At 33.3% G+C, this 25,519-nt stretch overlaps 1 long non-coding RNA gene across 1 annotated transcript; it reads right to left on the bottom strand.

The window, feature by feature from the left end:
• Positions 1-524: 524 nt before the first annotated feature.
• LOC134271334 (uncharacterized) lies at positions 525-2,960 on the bottom strand. The gene is made up of 4 exons (XR_009993001.1): positions 2,884-2,960; positions 2,501-2,790; positions 746-820; positions 525-623 (listed from the first exon to the last, which is right to left on the bottom strand). It is a non-coding gene; the product is annotated as an uncharacterized LOC134271334 (long non-coding RNA).
• Positions 2,961-25,519: the final 22,559 nt, after the last annotated feature.

Below are 25,519 nucleotides of genomic sequence, written 5' to 3'. Positions count from 1 at the left end.
TCTTTTGGATATAGGTGTTACACTAACACTCGCAAAATGTGTAACAACCATAAGCTAGGTATCTTGGATGGGTGCAGGACTAATCCAAATCAGTCCAATAGTGTGCGAGGACTAGCCATAAAATCTCTTGGGTGAGTTCGAAGAAAAAAATTGGTGTTCAAGAACTAACCCAATCAGTCGAATGGTGAACAAGTACTAACCCTAATAGCTCTGGTGGGCGAAAACAATAAGCAAAATCAGTAAAAGTGTAAGCGGACAAATACTAAATCAATGGATTTTGAATGCAGGACAACGTCATGACGTCGGACTATTGTGACGTCATAAACGTTGATTGTTCCTTCGCACCATCGGACTTTGGCGTGTCAGACCATCGCATTTTAGCGTCGCGTGTCTCATAGGAAACGAGCCATCGGACTTTGGCGTGACCATCGGACTTTGGGGGCTTCGGCGAGGCCATCGGACTTTGGCATCACCATCGCACTTTAGAGTCTTACATTTATTTAAATGTGTTAAATCTACATACACAAATTTTTCTTGTCAACAGTCACCGTCTCATTCTCTTTTAGTGACTTGGTTACAGATTTGGCAAATCCGTCCACAGATGAGATGATCTTACTTTTCAACTACAATCCAAAACGTTTATCAGTGAAATATTACAATTATCAATAGGATGTCATTTTCCGTAATATTTAACGAAAGAAGGATAGAACCAAACGATAATAATAATTAGAATAAATTTACTTACTTTCTTTTCTTCACTTGCTTGATTTACTTTGGTTTTATTCGCATTTAAAAGTTGACTGACAACACCAGCAAATTTCTGCATCATCATAATAAAAAATATATATAAATTCAGAATAAATCAAAACATGTTAAGATCTATTTTTTACGTTTTGATAATTCGTCTATATGTTTAAAATATTCTATTAAGGACAATGACGATCCCTGGAAGGATTTCAGATAATCGGGTTTAAAAAAATTAATATATATAAATGGTACATTATTTATATTCCAAGAAAATTAATATTACTTTCTTTTCTTTCTTCCAAAACGCGTCAGCCAGAACTGATTGACGCCTTTAGTTCATTTAATATCTGTCCTCACTCATGTAATTTAAGATTTTTTTAAGAATGCAAAAGAAGAATACAGCAATGAACAGGTCACTGTAGCTTCGTAATTGGGAGGCCCCGGATGGATTCTCGTTCGCGGCGCCGAGCCATACCTAAGACGTGGGCGGTGACTGTTCCTTCACCAAGAGTTCGGCACTAAAAGTGAAAGTCTCGGGTCTGTCGAATATGACCTTGAAAACGTAGGTCCCGTGTCTCGGTAGGCGTTGGCATGATAAAGAACCCTCACTGCTCATTTGCCCTGAGTGCTGAGTATAGGTTTAAATTTGAAGCCCTTCACCTGCATACAGTGAAAATTTTCGATAAGGACGTTAAAAAATATATAATCAATCTATCAACATACAGCAGTGATATAATATGTGTCAGTCAATCAGGTAACGTCAAGTGACGCATCGGTTTGTGTTTTTGTGTGTTTATATCGACAGACGAGCCAACATTACAAAGTTTGTATATTTTTTGTGTTATTTTTCTGTTGAAATTATTTTATGAGGTTTTAGTGAACATTTACATGTAGTGTCGCAATTGTCGTAATGGCATCCTCTCTGGTTAACAGCAAATAAAAGACGAAAGAAGTGAGGAATATGTTTTTATTTTTGATCTTCCCCTAAATATTGCATAAACAACTGAATAAAAGATCAATTCAATAATTTATTCAACAAATAAATCCTCTAATAATTCGAAAAAAGGCCGCCTATAACAACGAAGATATATCTGAGATTTTTCTCAAATCTCAGCTCATGTTCGACCAATCTCAGAAATGTTGGTGGCACGGTGTGGAAAAACTCAGGTGAGACAGAAATCTGAGATTTGAGCTGAGATTTTTTATAGGTTTGTGGCCCCGAAGCCTGAGTCCTGGTTTGTTAGTCCCATTCATATTTAACGTACCTTGTATATTTACTTTTTCCAACGGCAAAGTATACTGGTAATATACGCTTCACCATATATTTTCCCCAACCTTCTTTTCCCCTTAATCATATATTGTATATAACGAATATATGTTATTAACATTTACCCCATGTACCAATAGTTTGGTCTGGGTTAAACAGATTGAAGTAGACTGAGCTGAACAAATACAAATTGTCTTTCAGAATAAACTACATCTGCATTGAATATTATCAAGTTTTTTTTTCTATTTTTAGTGGCCATATTCTACAAATGCCAACAGGCGCTTACTTTGAAAAAATAAGGTATAGTTTCTTTCTACACAATCTTCAACTTTTCAATTTTGCGATTGCTTGATTTTTTATTGGAATTAGAATTAATGTAATATAAAATTCTATATTTCCTGGTATAAAACAAATTAGTTTTAAAAATCTTTAAGTGTTATTAAAATCTTACAATCTAACATGTAATAATAAGGTAACTATACTTACATCTGTCACTTCCTCTGCAGCTTTCTTATTCTCAAATGTTATACTTTTATTGGATATTGCAGATATAATGCTGACGCTCTGTTTTATGTTAACATGTGCCACGTTATTGTTATCATCTGTCGAGTTGACGACATCAAAGATCGCAGTAAGTGATTGTTTTACAGTGGATTCAGAAATATTTTTATTCCCTCCTATTGCTTTTTCAAATTTGTCTAGCTTCTCTGATGTGCAGTTGTTTGTATTGATGGCGCCCCATACTCCATTTTCTTTGCATTTTCTCTCCTGTATACCTTAAAATTTTAAAACATAATCAGTATAACATACCCTTAGAACATCTCATATCTTTTGTATATAAGTGAAGCTTTAAATAGCTGCATTCTGACCATTATATCCTATAGGACAAGAAATGGATGCTTCTTGGCCCGCTGGACTTGAGGACCAGTCTTCAATCTCTTTACACCAAACCTTTCCTACAAATGTTTCATTTGAAATTAAAAACTACTTGTATAATATAAAGAAAGCTTAGTTAATTTTTACAAGAAAAAATATATTTGGAGTTATAACTACTCATCCATGTCCTTCTCATATAAATATAAATAATTATTGCTCATGTTGGCCCTAATATTTTTAAAAGTTGTACATGTATTCTCGAAACATTTTTATTTTCCTGAAAAAGAAATACCTACCCTTTTGAACCATGGTTACATCAGACGATTTTGAATATCCAGGTAAACAACTGTTTATTCCACATTGAATTACAACATTGTCCGTCACAATGAATGAAAAGGACTGGTTAAAATCTTCACTTTTTTCTGCTAATGATCACAAGAAAATAAGTTTGTACTTTTATGTATATTTGGTAATCAATGTTTAAGAATATTTGCAAAACATTTAGATAGCAGTGAAATATGACATACTTGCAATAATTTTACTTCCATTGCCAAAGCACCATGTCAAAGATTCGTTTGATTTGTGGTACCATTTATCGATGTTTCTAACAAAGCAGTGAATTTGAACTCTTTTGTCGGTTTGAACAGATACTGCGATAGGTCTCATGACAAGATATGGTTTTTCTTTCATTTCTAATTCTTCTTTTGCTGATCCTTTTCCGATGAAATCGAATTGATTCAAACTTACACTGCAAGTGTATGTTCCTAAAAAATAAAAAAAAATTCTATTATCAGTCTTACAAAAAAATTCTATTATCAGTTTTACAAAAAAGTCTATTATCAGTCTTACAATATATATCAGTAAATAATAAAGAACAAACAATACGTTAGTTTTTTACCTGCTAAAACTGCTCAAAAGATTAAAGGTTCAGTGTGGTTGAAATTCATAAATTTCCATTTCTATTAAATTTTGTTAACTCTGTCATATAGCTTTTTGAAGGGTTGGTAAGTTAATTTCTTGATAATTCAACCAGAATGTAAATTTTGCGAAGCAAAAGTTCAGGAGCTAGTGAGGCCTAATATGCATGTACCTGTAAGTCTCGTGCGTCTATCTTTGACAATAACGTCAAAAGGCGGGGGCTATTCAAATCTACAAGAGGGGGGGGGAGGGGGTCCTGTATTTTTTTAAATCTATAAGGCAACAATTTTAAAATTAAAATATACAATTTCATTTCACAATGAAACGTAAATATAAGGAATCATTGTCTATTATTCAGCCTTTATGTAAATTACCCCACGCTTCCAAATATCGTTGATGCCCTGGCATATCCAACAAACTAGACATTGATTCCTAAAATTAAGCACTAAACATGACCAAGAGACCAGTGATCACAAATCACCACAACAGACATATTTGACATAACATACCTCGCAGTTGTCCGGATTCATAATAAAGTAAAAGAAATCAATATAAATATTAGGATTCAAAACTCTTAGTGAATAGTGGTTAAGTCGTTTAACTTGGGTGGTAGATTTATGGTTTCCATCTATTTTTATTACTTTTTATTATACCTCTACTGATTTTTCCCTATATAAAACTAAGTGATTAGATCTGAACAATTCCCTAGAAATCGCTGTGAATCGGCTAATTGTTGTGCGTTAGTTTATTTAGCTAGTCATGTTAATCGCAGTTATGCGTAATCCTTTACTTTTTACTTTAAAACCCGAATTGTTCTTCTCCAAAAACTTTTAGCCGTTTACAGGCGAAGGAGGACTTGAACATGGCGAAGCGGTTTGATACATTAGACGAGAATGAACTGGATAATCTGCTCGAATCCAGAGATAGTCATAACATCAAGAAACTAATAAAGGCATCGCTGTCTGTCTTAGAAAACTATGCACGTGAAAAAGACCTGGATTTATCGGAAATTGAGAGACAACCTACGAGTGAAATGAATTGTTTGCTGCAAAAATTCTATGCAGAGATGAAAAAAAAGTTGATGGAGAGAAATACGCGAAGTCTATGATTAGTCTACGATACGGTTTAGAAAAAAACATTTTTTGAAGGTGAGAAAAGAAGATATCATAAATGATGATAGTTTTAAAACGGCTAACGAAATGTTTGAAGCTGTGCTGGTAAATCTAGAAAAGTCTGGTGTTGGTGAACCAAAATCTAAGGAACCTCTCACACAAGAGGATATGAATAAACTATACGAGACTGTTTTTAACATATGAAGGGAATATGTAACAGTCAAGGAACGTCAAACAAAAAATCACAGAGGGGATGATACGTAGGATATGTCAAGTAAACAGGGCAGGATGTACGGTACACCTGGTGAGTAAAACACATTCTTATGTTTATGTTTTTATAAAGGGGGAGGGGTCCATAAAATTTTGATAAAATTCAATACCTATTGAAATAATTCCTAGGTATTGTCATGCATTAAAAGGTTTTTAATCACCATTAGTTGACAATAATCTGTCAATTGACCTTACCCACGTGTCTGTTATAAAACAGAAACATCTAGTAAACCAGCATGTTATGTCATTCAATTGTTCTCTGTAAGCGACCACGTGCGAAATAATTACCGTAGCCATAAAAGGAAGATTCCTTTGACATGGATATCCATCTGTTATACTAAGACCCGAATATTCAATTCATCTTTATTCATAATAGAAAATATGGTAAAAAACCAGGCCAAAATTTGCTATCACAGGGTCTTAAAATTCATTAAAAAATCTTCATGATTGTAAATTTAATATAAATCATCGTAGAAAAAGGGGCCACAAACCATATTTTTGAAACATGATCCTTTATTCATAATCCTATTACTATATTTAAAAACAAAATTGTCATATTTTTGGAAAAGGAGACTGAAAATAACTAAAGTTTTAAAAAATTAAACTTGCCTTAACAGAAAAATATTACAGACTTATATTACAAACTTAAGTTGACTATCATAGATTAGCATAGTTAACTACATGTATAATACAGTAGTAAAACTTTGGAACTTTGATTTACTATGGTAAAACCTTTGGTTTGATTTACTGTAGTGAAAACTTTGGAACTTTGATTTACTGAAGTTAACTTTAGTAAACTTATGGTTAACTATGGTTAACTTTATAGTGTTTTTGCTGGTGGTGATCTCGTCTAATTTAATGAATCAAATTTAAAAAAATCAAATTAAAGCAATAATAATTCTTTAGAAAAAGACATACTAGTACTTAGTAATTAGGGCAAGATTTATTTTACGACTTCTGTATAAAACCATTTGGTTTTAAAACACTACTTTCCAGGCAAAATTATTTCATTTTAAAAATTTAAAAACTGCAACTTCATTTTTCTCTAATCACATAAAGTTCACAATATTCTAATCTAATATCTTTCTTGTAGTGGTGGGGATAGATTGTATACAAAATGTTATAATAAGTACTAGTGTTTGATAAAATTATAGATTACCAAGAATCAATACCGTAATATGATAGAATATAATGAGATTAAATGAAACATCGCAAAGAAAATACAAGTGGACCTTGACGTGCATATTGTAATTTAATATTTTGTGACGTATGAATGTACATGTATATTTCAATTTAATGAACAATCCTGAATACTGTTAAGTGTTAACCAGATATTTTCTCATTATCTTTAATTCGCGATTTGCTAGTTAGACTGTACAAATACGTACAGGGCGAAATAATGGTTCACGTAGCAAAACTTGTGGGTATTTCTCGCACGTGTACAAAACGTATACATAAGTACGGTATTCAATATTATAAAATAATACTGTTTTGAGGTAAATACGATTATTTAGACACCTGAGAAATACAATATTCACTGAGCCCGAAGGGCGAAGTGAATATTGTACTTCGAAGGTGGCTAAATCATCGTTTTGACCTAAAAAAAAAAACCCAGCAAAAACTGTTTTATTATATGATTAAATGATAGCAAACTCCTACAAGGCTGTTTTTGCTTTATTTGAAAGTTTTAACGAGAAACTTGAACAAAACGCATTGTTACAGGAAATATAGAACAAAAAATGCCTTGTATTGACCTTCAATAATTCCTTGTATTGACCTTGAAGGTCAGATGATTCATAATATATACCTGCAATAATTCCTTGTATTGACCTGGAAGGTCACGTGCAGGTCAATATAACGTAGTATTTTTCTAACATTGTTGGATCTCAGCCAATCAATCACAGATGGGGAAATTATTCCATCATATAATTAAATATAATTAAATTGATTGTTTTAATTATTTTATGAAGACATTAAATTACTAATAAAGATTTTTTTTATTTATTTAAAAACAATCAATGCTTTCATAGAAGTTCATGATGACGAATGGCACTAAGCAATTAAAAAACAAATTTAAACTAGTGCTAATTGTAACGGGGACCGTTACAGATGTTCCCCAAACGCTCCCCAACTACCTTTTGGTGCCATATTCCCTGTAAGATTCATTAAATAGGATAAAATCTATGCATTTGAGACTTTAACAACGCCAAGTTCATTCAAATTTTAGCATTGCATGCATGCGCATGTGAATGCATGTGCGTAATGACCATATCATCTTGTCTACACAATCTATATATTTTTTATATACTAAATATTAAAGTATTTAATCCAAAAGTATTAAAAAATTCGCTCATTCAAGTGTATTTTTGATTTATCTCATTTCATGTGCATGCATGTGCATACATGAGCATGGTGACCATATCTTCTTGTAGAAGTCCTTTACATCTATCTATGTTCTAAATACCAACCCGTTTGGTTGAAAACCAAGGGATAAATTGCTGTTTAAAGTTTCAGCCAATCAGATTACAGCGCACGTACACGCACATGTATGCATGTGCATGGTGACCATACCGTCTTGTAGAAGTTCATTATGTCTATCTATGTTTCAAATTCCATCCTGTTTGGTTGAAAACCAAGGGAGTTATAGCTATTTAAAGTTTAAGCCAATCAGATTGCAGCACACGTGCATGCACGTGTTTTCATGATAATTGCTATATATCATGTTGTAGGATATCCTAATGCATGGCTATGTTCAAAATTTCATAGGATTTCGTCAAAAAACAAGAAAGATATAGAGACTTTAGTTTCAGCCAATCAGAGCGAAGCGCACGTGCATGCGCGTAAGATCTTGCTTTTTTGACCATGTCATCTTGTCTACGCTATTAATATATCCCTACATTATAAAATTCAAAAGATTTCATCAAAAAATAGAAAAGTCACGGCTATATCCATTATATTGGTCATTTCACGTGTTGCACGTGCGCGCTCTTGCAAGCACGTGCGCTCAAATGGCATGTTGACAATGTCATCTTATCTACATTTATAATATGTCTATATATTTTAAATATCAAAGCATTACATCAAAAAATGTAAAAGTTACGGCAATTTCAAGTATATTGGTCATTTCACGTGTTGCACGTGCGCGCTCTTGCAAGCACGTGCGCGAAAAATGACCTTCGTTCCGCATATCTACATAACATGCCTATTTATCCTAAAAAGGTTTCCCCTTAATCGGATGTGTACTTTACAAGATCATTCGCGGACAAAATTTTCCCAAGAAGAAAAAAAATAATAATAAGAAACAGAGTAAAAACAATATGTTCCCCAACTTCGTTTGGGGAACATAACAAGAGGCCCACGGGCCTTATAGGTCACCTGAGTATCATGTAACAACTTTCCAGCGATTGTATTTGGTTCGTGTTTTAATCCAAAAGCCACGAAATTTTGAAAGAGGCGCCACTGCTTATCAAAGGGCAGATTTCAAAGCATTAATTTATTTTTAGTCAAAGTACCCCCCCCCCCCTGGTACCCCTGATCCAGCAGCCCTGAAATTACCTATTTTGAAAGAGGCCCCTTTCTTTATTATAAGGCCAGCATTTTTTTATGTTTAGGTTTAGTTATGAACATGAGAAGAAAAAGTCCTGAAGGAGAAGGAAATAAATTTTTTTTGATAAATCAATTATTAACATTTGTACATTCTTTTTTATGCTATCCTAATAGGCTCATTACCACTGGACACATAATGCTGATAAATAGGAAAGTAGAACATTTAATTGCTTATTTCATCATCTGCCAGTTTGGGCCAGTTATATAAATTTTGTGATGTTGATCAAAATATATTTTAAAAAATAAATTCTTTAAAAGTCTTTCAATAGATCTTAATTTTTTTTAAATATGTGTTAGGTGAATGTGTAGATGTTGTTATAAAATTTACTTGATGCGTAAAATTATAATTCCTATCATAAAACAGACAGGGAGTATTGGGGAGAAGAGTCAAAATTTTTTCAATTAAGTGTAAAATAATTTTTCTGGCTGATACAAATGATACTACATGCCTGTATATATTTGTATATTCTTGCCTTTTAATAGTTGAATTTTTTTTATTTCTTCAGGTTATTGTTTATTTCTTCCTCAAATGGACTTCACTTCTCCCATAGTTTTATTCATTACATCTGATGCATAAGCAACCCTTTTCTGAAGAATGATGCTTAGACTGTAAGCTATAACAGAGATCTAAACAATGTCCCTGGCAATATGCAATAGCTACCTCGGGCAGTTTAAAACCTTGGGGAGGAAAATAATTTACAGTTACTTTTGAAACGAATACATAATTATCTCACCAGCATGTCATTGTGCAACAAAGTCGTCAGCATTTTATTTGTCCTTTGAACGGGTGAAACGTTTTAAATGGCACTCTTATCGATGAATTTTACACTAAACTAAGCTATCTTCTCAGATCTAGCTTTATTTACCCGCCGTTTAATCGTAGAACCGGAAGTGCGAGTTCGTAAATTTGAAATTTCGATCCCGACTCAAATTTGACATCGGAAAGAAAAAAAAATTAATTTTTTCTGAAAATTCAAAACCTTGAGCGGAGGGTTTGTAAAACTGAAAATAAAATAAATCCTGGCCTTAAATATGTAATTAGATCATTAGCATATTAACCAGGAGCAAAGGATAAGATGTTCAAAGAATTCATGCATTTCAGTATATAATCATTAGAGCCCCACCCTAAAACAAGAACCCCTGACCCTGGGGCCATGAAATTCACAATTTTGGTAGAGGCACTCTTGCTCATCATAACTATGTACCTAGTTGGTTTATTTAATACCCAGGAGCAGAGAAGAAGATTTTCAAAGAAATAATGCATTTTCACTATATAATCAATAGAGCCCCGCCCTAACACCAGAACCCCTAACCCTGGGGCCATACAATTCACAATTTTGGTAGAGGCACTCTTGCTCATTATAACTATGTACTTAGTTGGTTTATTTAATACCCAGGAGCAGAGAAGAAGATTCTCAAAGAAATAATGCATTTTCACTATATAATCAATAGAGCCCCACCCTTAAACAAGAACCCCTGACCCTGGGGCCATAAAATTCACAATTTTGGTAGAGGCACTCTTGCTCATCATAACTATGTACTTAGTTGGTTTATCTAATACCCAGGAGCAGAGAAGAAGATTCTCAAAGAAATAATGCATTTTCACTATATAATCAATAGAGCCCCGCCCTAACACCAGAACCCCTGACCCTGGGGCCATAAAATTCACAATTTTGGTAGAGGCACTCTTGCTCATCATAACTATGTACTTAGTTGGTTTATTTAATACCCAGGAGCAGAGAAAAAGATTTTCAAAGAAATAATGCATTTTCACTACCTACTTATTTAGCCACGCCCTAGCACTAGAACCCCTGACCCCAGGGCCATGAATTTCACAATTCTGCTAGAGGACTCATTGCTGATTACAATCATGCAAACAGTTTGACTGCTTGATGTCCAGGAGTAAAGAAGAAGATTTTTAAAGATTGCATTAATTTTAGTGGTTTTGGCCCCACCCCTCAGGCCCCAGGGGGGCAGGGATCATGAAATTCACAATTTTTGTTCCCCTTTACCCATAGATGCTTTGTGCCAAATTTGTTTGAAATTGGTTCAGTGGTTGCAGAGAAGAAGCTGAAAATGTTCAAATGTTAACGCACGACGAACGACGCACGACGCACGACAAACGATGCACGACGACGGACGAAAACAGATAGCAATAGGTCACCTGAGTTTACTCAGGTGACCTAAAAAGCAATATATCATTTGACCAAATAATTATGTACGTTCAATTTGCAAAATTTGGCTTTATGTCTGTTATAAATAATTAACTTCTTCGACTATATAAAATGAAATTTATCATTAAACAATAAACTTGCATTTATATATCCCTGTACAAAGTGTTATTTTTCCGTGTTACATTCGCCCGTTCTCAATTGCAAACGCTTTGGACCCTTTTTTAATTATGGGTCTTTGAGAATTTTTTTAAAAGTTAAAATAATATTTTCATCGAATTCGACCCACTATAATTTAACCACTTCCGACGAAAGAGACGAAAATAAAATGGTTGGGAATTTTCCCCTGTTTATAATATTTTTATTATTATTTTCAACTAACAAAAAATATAAATAAAATACAGAAAATGCATTTTACCTTCAGAAAGAATGTCAACATCCGACAGTACTACCCGGGAATTGCATGTTTGTCCATTACAGGAATAAGATATTTTCAAAGATGATGTAATTCCTAGTGTTTTGCCATTTCTAGTCCAAATAAAAGAAACATTTGAAGACGTCAAGTTGATGGCTTCACTCAAGGAAAAGGAACACATAATGTGACCACTTTCGTCTTCTATCAATAGTGCTTCATTTATTGTTACGTTCAGTACCAGATCTACAACAATGAGAAGGTTAATTTATTGAAAATAGTTACGGTGCGTCAAACGAAGATAAGTTCGTTAAATGTACCATCCCATTTTTCCGTTTCAACTAAAATCGTATCATGTGACCAGCAGTCATGCAATACAGAATAACACGGAAGCCGGTTGGTCACAGGTAAAAAATATTTTATCTGGCAGCCGCCAGAAACATATCTGGCGGCCACCAAATAATTTTTTGATTAAATTAGATAAGTTATATTGCGGCCGCCAGAAAAAAAAAAATCAAGTGGTAGCCAATTATTTATATTGTGACCGCCTGAAAATTATACGGAGGCCACAAGATAAAATATTTTTCTACACATGTACCTGGCACCCACCATGTACAGAAGAGTATTCAATTTGACAAAATAATATTTTTTTTAAATCTACTCTAAAAAAAATAATTTGCAAAACAAAATTACTGAAACTAACGTTTTGGCATCATAGTGATTGTTGATGATTTTTCAGCAGCAGAACAGTTGTTTAATCCACAGAAAATTTCAACGGATTCTTTCACTTGAAATGTGTAGGTCTGGTTAATCTCAGTACCTTTTTTGGCTGAAAAATCAAACTAATGCATAAAAGAAAAAATATATTCCGTATATTTTTTCTTTTTACCATTGAAGGCGATCTTTTCATACACTCTATCAGATTCACATATATACGTGTATTCTATCTAAATAGTATTTGAAAAGAATTCCGTAGAAAAATTCTATTAAGAAAAACTTACCATCTTCTATTTCAGTTCCATCAACTAAACACCATTTCAAAGAATCATTTCCAAAAAGATAAGCTTTTTGTATGTTTTCGATCTGGCAACTAACGGAAATGTGTTCGTTCTTTTGGACAGTGGTGATATTAGGCTCCATTACAATGATAGGTTTTTCCCAGACCTTCATAGAAGAATTTGCTGTACCAGTACCGTAGAAATCCAACTCATCCAACACTGCTTCACATGCATATTCACCTGCCAAGATTTTTCATTGCCCAAATACTTTTCAATGTTTTGATTACATAAATTGAGTGTTTAGGATGATTTATTTCTTTCAAAATACGTTCTTTAACCCTTAAATAATGTTGTGCTCTGTATATCTTTTCTTTTTCAATATAATATTCTGACTAATATCGTTTGACTTATCTTGAACCCAATTTTTTTTAATTATTTACCATTCCTATTTCGTAGAATGATATCCAAATGCTATTACAATGTTTTTTTCAAGCAAGCCTACCTTCGTATTGAAAGTCCACTGTTGTGATATTGAGTTGAGATTCACATACGTGGCCATTACATCCTTGACTCATCAGAAAATCAGACTGGTTTAGGTTCTTTCCATCTTTAGTCCACAAAAATGTGGCGTTCGACCATGAAAAGTTAGAAAATATATAATCAAAAGCACAGCTCAGATAACCGGTATCTCCCACGAGGTATGGTGAACTTTTCCTCAGAAATACAGACAAATTGACCTCTGAAAGAAAAGAACATATTTCTGGATTCAGACTTTTTCAAATCGTTAGAACATATAATAAATTAGGCCAGATGTGTCATATTTTAGCGATCCTTCTCTTATGTAAGAGACAAGATTCAAATATTATTTCGGGATGCTTCGAATATTATTGTCTTGACAAGATAAATTGTACAAAAAAAAAATTAATTGCACAGAGGAGGAGACAGTGTGAAGTTCGATGCTTTGCAAAACTTGAAAGAATTGCCGTTGGCAATGCCGGATTTGATACAATCTTATTTCAATTATTACTTCAATCTTATTGGAAGATGTTAAATTTCGAAAAACTGGAGACGATAAGACTTACCTTTAGGTACCATTGTAATATTGATTATTTTCCCTGCTGCCAAGCAGTCGTTCAATCCACAATGAATAGACACGGATTTCTTCATTTCAAAGAAATAAGACTGCCTCCACTTAATACTGTCATTTACTGGAAGGTCAAATAGAAAAAACAACAATTAATCACTATTGATTTCTTTTTTACCATAATTCGATAAATGCATCAAGATAGGTCAAATACATCTGTATTAATGTTGTTTATTACAGACCCTAAACCGTGCTACTACACCACTTGCACGGTACGGTTCGGTACGCTTTGTTCACGGAACGGTTCGCTTTGTTCACGGTACGGTACGCTTTGTTCACGGAACGGTACGCTTTGTGCACTGTACGGTTCGCTTTATATACGGAGCGGTACGCTTTGTGGACGGTACGTTTCGTTTCTTGCACGGAACGGTTCGTTTTGTGAACGGTACGCTTTGGAAAACGGTATGCAAATGAAGTGGGCGGAGTCTGTTAGCTTTGGTCATTGGTTGGCTGCTAAAAAATAGTCCAATTTAAAACGAATTTTGAAGATCGCTATGCACGTATACAATTTTATTTCCGTTTTTAAAGAATGTAATTTATTTATTTTCATATAAATTGAAGTATTAATAAGTTTTTATTTATTAGGGAAGTTCAACTGTTTTATTACATGTACATGTATGCTATTGTGTTTATCATAGTCTTGTGTGCTATGTTTCGGTTTCAATTTTAAAAATTAATTTACACTGAAGCAGTGATGGAGGAAATAAGAAAATAAAATGAAAGGAAAAACATCGTCCCACTGATCTTTTTGGCATTTGTAAATATTTCCGTACGTATTTTAATTTTACGTATGCCGAGGTTGTGTCTTAAATAGAAAAAAGACACACATGTATATAATATTTTTTTTAATTCTAGAATAAAGCTTTAACAGAATTGAATATATACTTGTTCTAAATTTAACACTATACACGTATATAAATTATTTTCAATTGATTGATCTATAGAAAAAAATATGACTATTCGTGCTTTTATTTTTAATCTTAGTAATAAGAAATGTAGATTGTTTCTCATTTTTAAAATTGTTTGATCTATCGTTTAAATGTCTGCCTTAGAAGAGAAATATCAGTAACAAAAAATAAATTTATTAATAAAAATATTAATGTTGAAGAAAAATAATTTTAAAAAATTTACAGGGCATAGAATACTTGTTTTTTTTTTTTTCTTTTTTCTTAAGTAAATCTTTATTTAATCTGAAAATCTTTAATAACTCTGAATTTAGATACGAAAATCAGAAGCAGACACTCGGAATCAATAAAATGACTTCCGATCGCATTTCGCGTGAAGAAAACATTTCTTTTCATAAACTAGTATTATGTTTTTAAAAATCCGTTCAGTCTAAACAATTATTTAAATGTTTTTCTTCATTTTGATAAGTTATTCTTTTCTTGTAAAATGTGTAAATACTATGTCGTGAAAGAGAGAGAGAAAGAGGGAGAGGTGCAACCCCGTTACATAATCTGTAAAAAAAAAATACCTTGTATTTATCTCATTCTTGGTTTTATTTACATCGCCAAAGTCACAGATGCTATTTAATTTCCACAACTTTGGTGCAAACTAAACCTAATTACAGCTATTGCGCAATGCATTCGTTCTCTGCACATACATGCTGTACGCAGGAAATCCTTGTGCATCACCTGTCAATCAAAATTGCATGACGCTAGGTGACCTTGAAAGTCTGTTTACGCGGAAAGAATTTCTCATTCTGATGGTCTGTTCAGAGTTCACACCTTTTTAAAATTATTGGGTCACAGCCAGAGGGTCGGGGTGCCGTGTATTTAACACACCTTTCAAATTATTTAGCTTTGTCAACATCAAGTGTACATGCATTTTTAAAACTCACTCAACTGACATTCAGCGAAACTCGTCTACTTCGTAAAATGTCCCTTTTCAGACACAATTAGATAAGGGTGTATCCATTTATTCCATTAATTATCATTATAGCGTCACATAAATTCGCAGACTTTTGATGAGTTTTAACTAGCTAAATAGTATCGCCTTCTGGAAAAGGGGGGTAACAAACATAATGTGGCTTAAAAGAGGATTGAAAAAATCATTGTATTTTTTATTTTCATTTTATTTAAGTTATCCTTTTTTCAGACACAAATAAGCAGGTATCCTGTAGACTATGATATTTATTAGTCAGATATATCTGATCAGTAGAAATCTGAAGTCCCTGTTTACCGCATGTAATATTTAAATCCATATTAGACAGAATTGCCGATTTTCAGTGTAAGTCTAACTGCATCAGTGATTCGCCGATTATAATTATCTGAGCAGAATTAATTAATATATGAGTCTAATACATTTTTTTTATTTTACTCTAGCCAGACAGTTCATAATTATATGTTTTAAATTTCTTACAAAATAATTAATTAGTAAAATCAGGCACCTGATATGAACTACATATGAATGCATACTTACGACAAAAACGATCGTGTATCTGATTCAGCAATTAAAATGGGCAAAATTAAAATCGAAATTAAGTCAAGACAACCAGGGAATTAGTTTAAACATCTGTATAGTTAAATTACGAATATTTAAGTACAACAAACTTTTTTTTAAAAAGTTGATTCTTAAATAAAGAAAATGAAAATATTTATTATCAGTTCCGTAATGGGGAACTGTTATATACCGTGTTACACGGTGTCCACAATCGCTGACTTCAAAGATGCCGACATCGAGTTCAAGGTTCACGGTGCCCGTGTTTTGCGGAGAAAACTCGTTGCCTGTACTGTACCTTTGATCACAAACAAAACGAGTTGATCTAATTTATAGCAAATAAGTAATCAAGGTAAATTCTGTGTAGTTGTTTTGAATTTTCACAGTTGAAAGCTCAGATGCATGTTACTTGATAAAGGTGTTTCAAATAGCCAGATATAACCTCCGTCCTCTTTCACGGGCGCTATTGAGAGAAATAAACGAAAATGACTTATTTGGTCAAAGCACGGTTCGAAAATCATTGGGGGCGTGGTTTGCATAATTAACCAAAGAAAGGTACAGTTCGTTTCTTGCACGGAACGGTACGCTTTGTGGACGGTACGGTACGCTTTGTGCACGGAACGGTTCGCTTTGTGCACAGTACGGTACGCTTTGTACACGAAACGGTTCGCTTTGTGGACGGTACGGTACGCTTTGAGAACGGAACGGTTCGCTTTGTTCACGGTACGGTATGCTTTGTGCACGGAACGGTACGGTTCGTTTCTGAGGTGTAGTAGCACGGTTTAGGGTCTGTACTATTTCACCAATGTATGATATCTTCCAATACATGTGTCTCATCAAAGTTACAAAGTCCTCTTAAGAAATTGTTCTTTACAGAATGACGTACCTTCTAATATTTTACTGCCATCAGCAAAACACCACTTCAAGGAATCAGTTGGAAGAAGATAGGCTTTGTTTTCGTTTGGAATGGAACAACTGATTGAGATATTTTCATACTTTTGGACAGTGGTGACATTAGGCTCCATTACAATGGTAGGTTTTTCCCAGACCTTCATAGAAGCATTAGCTGTACCAGTTCCGTAAAAGTCCAACTCATCCAACACTGCTTTACATGCATATTCACCTGCCAAGATTTTTCATTGCCTAAGTACTCATCAATGTTTTTATTACATAAATTGAGTGTTTAAGATGATTATCATTCAAAATACGTTCTTTAACCCTTAAATAATGTTGTGCTCTGTATATCTTTTCTTTTCCAATATAATATTCTGACTAATATCGTTTGACTTATCTTGAACCCAATTTTTTTTAATTATTTACCATTCCTATTTCGTAGAATGATATCCAAATGCTATTACAATGTTTTTTTCAAGCAAGCCTACCTTCGTATTGAAAGTCCACTGTTGTGATATTGAGTTGAGATTCACATACGTGGCCATTACATCCTTGACTCATCAGAAAATCAGACTGGTTTAGGTTCTTTCCATCTTTAGTCCACAAAAATGTGGCGTTCGACCATGAAAAGTTAGAAAATATATAATCAAAAGCACAGCTCAGATAACCGGTATCTCCCACGAGGTATGGTGAACTTTTCCTCAGAAATACAGACAAATTGACCTCTGAAAGAAAAGAACATATTTCTGGATTCAGACTTTTTCAAATCGTTACAACATATAATACATTAGGCCAGATGTGTCATATTTTAGCGATCCTTGTCTTATGTAAGAGACAAGATTCAAATATTATTTCGGGATGCTTCGAATATTATTGTCTTGACAAGATAAATTGTACAAAAAAAAATTAATTGCACAGAGGAGGAGACAGTGTGAAGTTCGATGCTTTGCAAAACTTGAAAGAATTGCCGTTGGCAATGCCGGATTTGATACAATCTTATTTCAATTATTACTTCAATCTTATTGGAAGATGTTAAATTTCGAAAAACTAGGAGACGATAAGACTTACCTTTAGGTACCATTGTAATATTGATTATTTTCCCTGCTGCCAAGCAGTCGTTCAATCCACAATGAATAGACACGGATTTCTTCATTTCAAAGAAATAAGACTGCCTCCACTTAATACTGTCATTTACTGGAAGGTCAAATAGAAAAAACAACAATTAATCACTATTGATTTCTTTTTTACCATAATTCGATAAATGCATCAAGATAGGTCAAATACATCTGTATTAATGTTGTTTATTACATTTCACCTAAACCGTGCTACTACACCACTTGTCATCAAAGTACAAAGTTCTTACGCTTTGTTCACGGAACGGTTCGCTTTGTTCACGGTACGGTACGCTTTGTTCACGGAATACGCTTTGTGCACTGTACGGTTCGCTTTATGCACGGAGCGGTACGCTTTGTGGACGGTATTTTCGTTTCTTGCACGGAACGGTTCGTTTTGTGAACGGTACGCTTTGGAAAACGGTATGCAAATGAAGTGGGCGGAGTCTGTTAGCTTTGGTCATTTGTTGGCTGCTAAAAAATAGTCCAATTTAAACGAATTTTGAAGATCGCTATGCACGTATACAATTTTATTTCCGTTATTAAAGAATGTAATTTATTTATTATTCATATAAATTGAAGTATTAATGAGTTTCTATTTATTAGGGAAGTTCAAATGTTTTATTACATGTACATGTATGCTATTGTGTTTATCATAGTCTTGTGTGCTATGTTTCGGTTTCAATTTTAAAAATTAATTTACACTGAAGCAGTGATGGAGGAAATAAGAAAATAAAATGAAAGGAAAAACATCGTCCCACTGATCTTTTTGGCATTTGTAAATATTTCCGTACGTATTTTAATTTTACGTATGCCGAGGTTGTGTCTTAAATAGAAAAAAGACACACATGTATATAATATTTTTTTAATTCTAGAATAAAGCTTTAACAGAATTGAATATATACTTGTTCTAAATTTAACACTATACACGTATATAAATTATTTTCAATTGATTGATCTATAAAAAAAATATGACTATTCGTGCTTTTATTTTTAATCTTAGTAATAAGAAATGTAGATTGTTTCTCATTTTTAAAATCCACTGTTTTTGATCTATCGTTTAAATGTCTGCCTTAGAAGAGAAATATCAGTAACAAAAAATAAATTTATTAATAAAAATATTAATGTTGAAGAAAAAAAATTTTAAAAAATTTACAGGGCATAGAATACTTGTTTGTTTTTTTTTTCTTTTTTCTTAAGTAAATCTTTATTTAATCTGAAAATCTTTAATAACTCTGAATTTAGATACGAAAATCAGAAGCAGACACTCGGAATCAATAAAATGACTTCCGATCGCATTTCGCGTGAAGAAAACATTTCTTTTCATAAACTAGTATTATGTTTTTAAAAATCCGTTCAGTCTAAACAATTATTTAAATGTTTTTCTTCATTTTGATAAGTTATTCTTTTCTTGTAAAATGTGTAAATACTATGTCGTGAAAGAGAGAGAGAAAGAGGGAGAGGTGCAACCCCGTTACATAATCTGTAAAAAAAAAAATACCTTGTATTTATCTCATTCTTGGTTTTATTTACATCGCCAAAGTCACAGATGCTATTTAATTTCCACAACTTTGGTGCAAACTAAACCTAATTACAGCTATTGCGCAATGATTCGTTCTTGCACATACATGCTGTACGCAGGAAATCCTTGTGCATCAAAATCAATCAAAATTGCATGACGCTAGGTGACCTTGAAAGTCTGTTTACGCGGAAAGAATTTCTCATTCTGATGGTCTGTTCAGAGTTCACACCTTTTTAAAATTATTGGGTCACAGCCAGAGGGTCGGGGTGCCGTAATATTTTAACACACCTTTCAAATTATTTAGCTTTGTCAACATCAAGTGTACATGCATTTTTAAAACTCACTCAACTGACATTCAGCGAAACTCGTCTACTTCGTAAAATGTCCCTTTTCAGACACAATTAGATAAGGGTGTATCCATTTATTCCATTAATTATCATTATAGCGTCACATAAATTCGCAGACTTTTGATGAGTTTTAACTAGCTAAATAGTTCGCCTTCTGGAAAAGGGGGGTAACAAACATAATGTGGCTTAAAAGAGGATTGAAAAAATCATTGTATTTTTTTATTTTCATTTTTATTTAAGTTATCCTTTTTTCAGACACAAATAAGCAGGTATCCTGTAGACTATGATATTTATTAGTCAGATATATCTGATCAGTAAAATCTGAAGTCCCTGTTTACCGCATGTAATATTTAAATCCATATTAGACAGAATTGCCGATTTTCAGTGTAAGTCTAACTGCATCAGTGATTTTTTATAATTATCTTCAGAATTAATTAATATATGAGTCTAATACATTTTTTTTTAATTTTACTCTAGCCAGACAGTTCATAATAATATGTTTTAAATTTCTTACAAAATAATTAATTAGTAAAATCAGGCATCTGATATAAACTACATATGAATGCATACTTACGGCAAAAACGATCGTGTATCTGATTCAGCAATTGAAATGGGCAAAATTAAAATCGAAATTAAGTCAAGACAACCAGGGAATTAGTTTAAACATCTGTATAGTTAAATTACGAATATTTAAGTACAACAAACTTTTTTTTAAAAAGTTGATTCTTAAATAAAGAAAATGAAAATATTTATTATCAGTTCCGTAATGGGGAACTGTTATATACATGTTACACGGTGTCCACAATCGCTGACTTCAAAGATGCCGACATCGAGTTCAAGGTTCAAATGCCCGTGTTTTGCGGAGATAACTCGTTGCCTGTACTGTACCTTTGATCACAAACACAACGAGTTGATCTAATTTATAGCAAATAAGTAATCAAGGTAAATTCTGTGTAGTTGTTTTGAATTTTCACAGTTGAAAGCTCAGATGCATTTACTTGATAAAGGTGTTTCAAATAGCCAGATATAACCTCCGTCCTCTTTCAATTATTGAGAGAAATAAACGAAAATGACTTAATTTGGTCAAAGCACGGATCGAAAATCATTGGGGGCGTTTTGCATAATTAACCAAAGAAAGGTACAGTTCGTTTCTTGCACGGAACGGTACGCTTAAATATTGATTACTTTCCCTGTGGACGGTACGGTACGCTTTGTGCACGGAACGGTTCGCTTTTGCACGGTACGGTACGCTTTGTACACGAAACGGTTCGCTTTGTGGACGGTAATATTTTGTACAACTTTGAGAACGGAACGGTTTCTTTTTCACGGTACGGTAAGCTTTGTGCAAATACATCTGTATTAATGTTGTTTATTACTATTTCACCAATGTATGATATCTTCCAATACATGTGTCTCATCAAAGTTACAAAGTCCTCTTAAGAAATTGTTCTTTACAGAATGACGTACCTTCTAATATTTTACTGCCATCAGCAAAACACCACTTCAAGGAATCAGTTGGAAGAAGATAGGCTTTGTTTTCGTTTGGAATGGAACAACCGATTGAGATATTTTCATACTTTTGGACAGTGGTGACATTAGGCTCCATTACAATGGTAGGTTTTTCCCAGACCTTCATAGAAGCATTAGCTGTACCAGTTCCGTAAAAGTCCAACTCATCCAACACTGCTTTACATGCATATTCACCTGCCAAGATTTTTCATTGCCTAAATACTTTTCAATGTTTTTATTACATAAATTGAGTGTTTAAGATGATTATCATTCAAAATACGTTCTTTAACCCTTAAATAATGTTGTGCTCTGTATATCTTTTCTTTTTCAATATAATATTCTGACTAATATCGTTTGACTTATCTTGAACCCAATTTTTTTTAATTATTTACCATTCCTATTTCGTAGAATGATATCCAAATGCTATTACAATGTTTTTTTCAAGCAAGCCTACCTTCGTATTGAAAGTCCACTGTTGTGATATTGAGTTGAGATTCACATACGTGGCCATTACATCCTTGACTCATCAGAAAATCAGACTGGTTTAGGTTCTTTCCATCTTTAGTCCACAAAAATGTGGCGTTCGACCATGAAAAGTTAGAAAATATATAATCAAAAGCACAGCTCAGATAACCGGTATCTCCCACGAGGTATGGTGAACTTTTCCTCAGAAATACAGACAAATTGACCTCTGAAAGAAAAGAACATATTTCTGGATTCAGACTGTTTCAAATCGTTAGAACATATAATAAATTAGGCCAGATGTGTCATATTTTAGCGATCCTTGTCTTATGTAAGAGACAAGATTCAAATATTATTTCGGGATGCTTCGAATATTATTGTCTTGACAAGATAAATTGTACAAAAAAAAATTAATTGCACAGAGGAGGAGACAGTGTGAAGTTCGATGCTTTGCAAAACTTGAAAGAATTGCCGTTGGCAATGCCGGATTTGATACAATCTTATTTCAATTATTACTTCAATCTTATTGGAAGATGTTAAATTTCGAAAAACAGGAGACGATAAGACTTACCTTTAGGTACCATTGTAATATTGATTATTTTCCCTGCTGCCAAGCAGTCGTTCAATCCACAATGAATAGACACGGATTTCTTCATTTCAAAGAAATAAGACTGCCTCCACTTAATACTGTCATTTACTGGAAGGTCAAATAGAAAAAACAACAATTAATCCCTATTGATTTCTTTTTTACCATAATTCGATACATGCATCAAGATAGGTCAAATACATCTGTATTAATGTTGTTTATTACTATTTCACCAATGTATGATATCTTCCAATACATGTGTCTCATCAAAGTTACAAAGTCCTCTTAAGAAATTGTTCTTTACAGAATGACGTACCTTCTAATATTTTACTGCCATCAGCAAAACACCACTTCAAGGAATCAGTTGGAAGAAGATAGGCTTTGTTTTCGTTTGGAATGGAACAACCGATTGAGATATTTTCATACTTTTGGACAGTGGTGACATTAGGCTCCATTACAATGGTAGGTTTTTCCCAGACCTTCATAGAAGCATTAGCTGTACCAGTTCCGTAAAAGTCCAACTCATCCAACACTGCTTTACATGCATATTCACCTGCCAAGATTTTTCATTGCCTAAATACTTTTCAATGTTTTTATTACATAAATTGAGTGTTTAAGATGATTATCATTCAAAATACGTTCTTTAACCCTTAAATAATGTTGTGCTCTGTATATCTTTTCTTTTTCAATATAATATTCTGACTAATATCGTTTGACTTATCTTGAACCCAATTTTTTTTAATTATTTACCATTCCTATTTCGTAGAATGATATCCAAATGCTATTACAATGTTTTTTTCAAGCAAGCCTACCTTCGTATTGAAAGTCCACTGTTGTGATATTGAGTTGAGATTCACATACGTGGCCATTACATCCTTGACTCATCAGAAAATCAGACTGGTTTAGGTTCTTTCCATCTTTAGTCCACAAAAATGTGGCGTTCGACCATGAAAAGTTAGAAAATATATAATCAAAAGCACAGCTCAGATAACCGGTATCTCCCACGAGGTATGGTGAACTTTTCCTCAGAAATACAGACAAATTGACCTCTGAAAGAAAAGAACATATTTCTGCATTCAGACTTTTTCAAATCGTTACAACATATAATACATTAGGCCAGATGTGTCATATTTTAGCGATCCTTGTCTTATGTAAGAGACAAGATTCAAATATTATTTCGGGATGCTTCGAATATTATTGTCTTGACAAGATAAATTGTGCAAAAAAAAAAATAAATTGCACAGAGGAGGAGACAGTGTGAAGTTCGATGCTTTGCAAAACTTGAAAGAATTGCCGTTGGCAATGCCGGATTTGATACAATCTTATTTCAATTATTACTTCAATCTTATTGGAAGATGTTAAATTTCGAAAAACAGGAGACGATAAGACTTACCTTTAGGTACCATTGTAATATTGATTATTTTCCCTGCTGCCAAGCAGTCGTTCAATCCACAATGAATAGACACGGATTTCTTCATTTCAAAGAAATAAGACTGCCTCCACTTAATACTGTCATTTACTGGAAGGTCAAATAGAAAAAACAACAATTAATCCCTATTGATTTCTTTTTTACCATAATTCGATACATGCATCAAGATAGGTCAAATACATTTGTATTAATGTTGTTTATTACTATTTCACCAATGTATGATATCTTCCAATACATGTGTCTCATCAAAGTTACAAAGTCCTCTTAAGAAATTGTTCTTTACAGAATGACGTACCTTCTAATATTTTACTGCCATCAGCAAAACACCACTTCAAGGAATCAGTTGGAAGAAGATAGGCTTTGTTTTCGTTTGGAATGGAACAACTGATTGAGATATTTTCATACTTTTGGACAGTGGTGACATTAGGCTCCATTACAATGGTAGGTTTTTCCCAGACCTTCATAGAAGCATTAGCTGTACCAGTTCCGTAAAAGTCCAACTCATCCAACACTGCTTTACATGCATATTCACCTGCCAAGATTTTTCATTGCCTAAATACTTTTCAATGTTTTTATTACATAAATTGAGTGTTTAAGATGATTATCATTCAAAATACGTTCTTTAACCCTTAAATAATGTTGTGCTCTGTATATCTTTTCTTTTTCAATATAATATTCTGACTAATATCGTTTGACTTATCTTGAACCCAATTTTTTTTTAATTATTTACCATTCCTATTTCGTAGAATGATATCCAAATGCTATTACAATGTTTTTTTCAAGCAAGCCTACCTTCGTATTGAAAGTCCACTGTTGTGATATTGAGTTGAGATTCACATACGTGGCCATTACATCCTTGACTCATCAGAAAATCAGACTGGTTTAGGTTCTTTCCATCTTTAGTCCACAAAAATGTGGCGTTCGACCATGAAAAGTTAGAAAATATATAATCAAAAGCACAGCTCAGATAACCGGTATCTCCCACGAGGTATGGTGAACTTTTCCTCAGAAATACAGACAAATTGACCTCTGAAAGAAAAGAACATATTTCTGCATTCAGACTTTTTCAAATCGTTAGAACATATAATAAATTAGGCCAGATGTGTCATATTTTAGCGATCCTTGTCTTATGTAAGAGACAAGATTCAAATATTATTTCGGGATGCTTCGAATATTATTGTCTTGACAAGATAAATTGTGCAAAAAAAAATTAATTGCACAGAGGAGGAGACAGTGTGAAGTTCGATGCTTTGCAAAACTTGAAAGAATTGCCGTTGGCAATGCCGGATTTGATACAGTCATATTTCAATTATTACTTCAATCTTATTGGAAGATGTTAAATTTCGAAAAACAGGAGACGATAAGACTTACCTTTAGGTACCATTGTAATATTGATTATTTTCCCTGCTGCCAAGCAGTCGTTCAATCCACAATGAATAGACACGGATTTCTTCATTTCAAAGAAATAAGACTGCCTCCACTTAATACTGTCATTTACTGGAAGGTCAAATAGAAAAAACAACAATTAATCCCTATTGATTTCTTTTTTACCATAATTCGATACATGCATCAAGATAGGTCAAATACATCTGTATTAATGTTGTTTATTACTATTTCACCAATGTATGATATCTTCCAATACATGTGTCTCATCAAAGTTACAAAGTCCTCTTAAGAAATTGTTCTTTACAGAATGAC

Source organism: Saccostrea cucullata, unplaced genomic scaffold (genome assembly GCF_032062105.1).
Source record: "Saccostrea cucullata isolate Sc308-1 unplaced genomic scaffold, CSIRO_AGI_Scuc_v1 ctg8609, whole genome shotgun sequence".
Classification (NCBI taxonomy): domain Eukaryota; kingdom Metazoa; phylum Mollusca; class Bivalvia; order Ostreida; family Ostreidae; genus Saccostrea; species Saccostrea cuccullata.
This window is presented reverse-complemented; position numbering and strand designations above follow the sequence as displayed.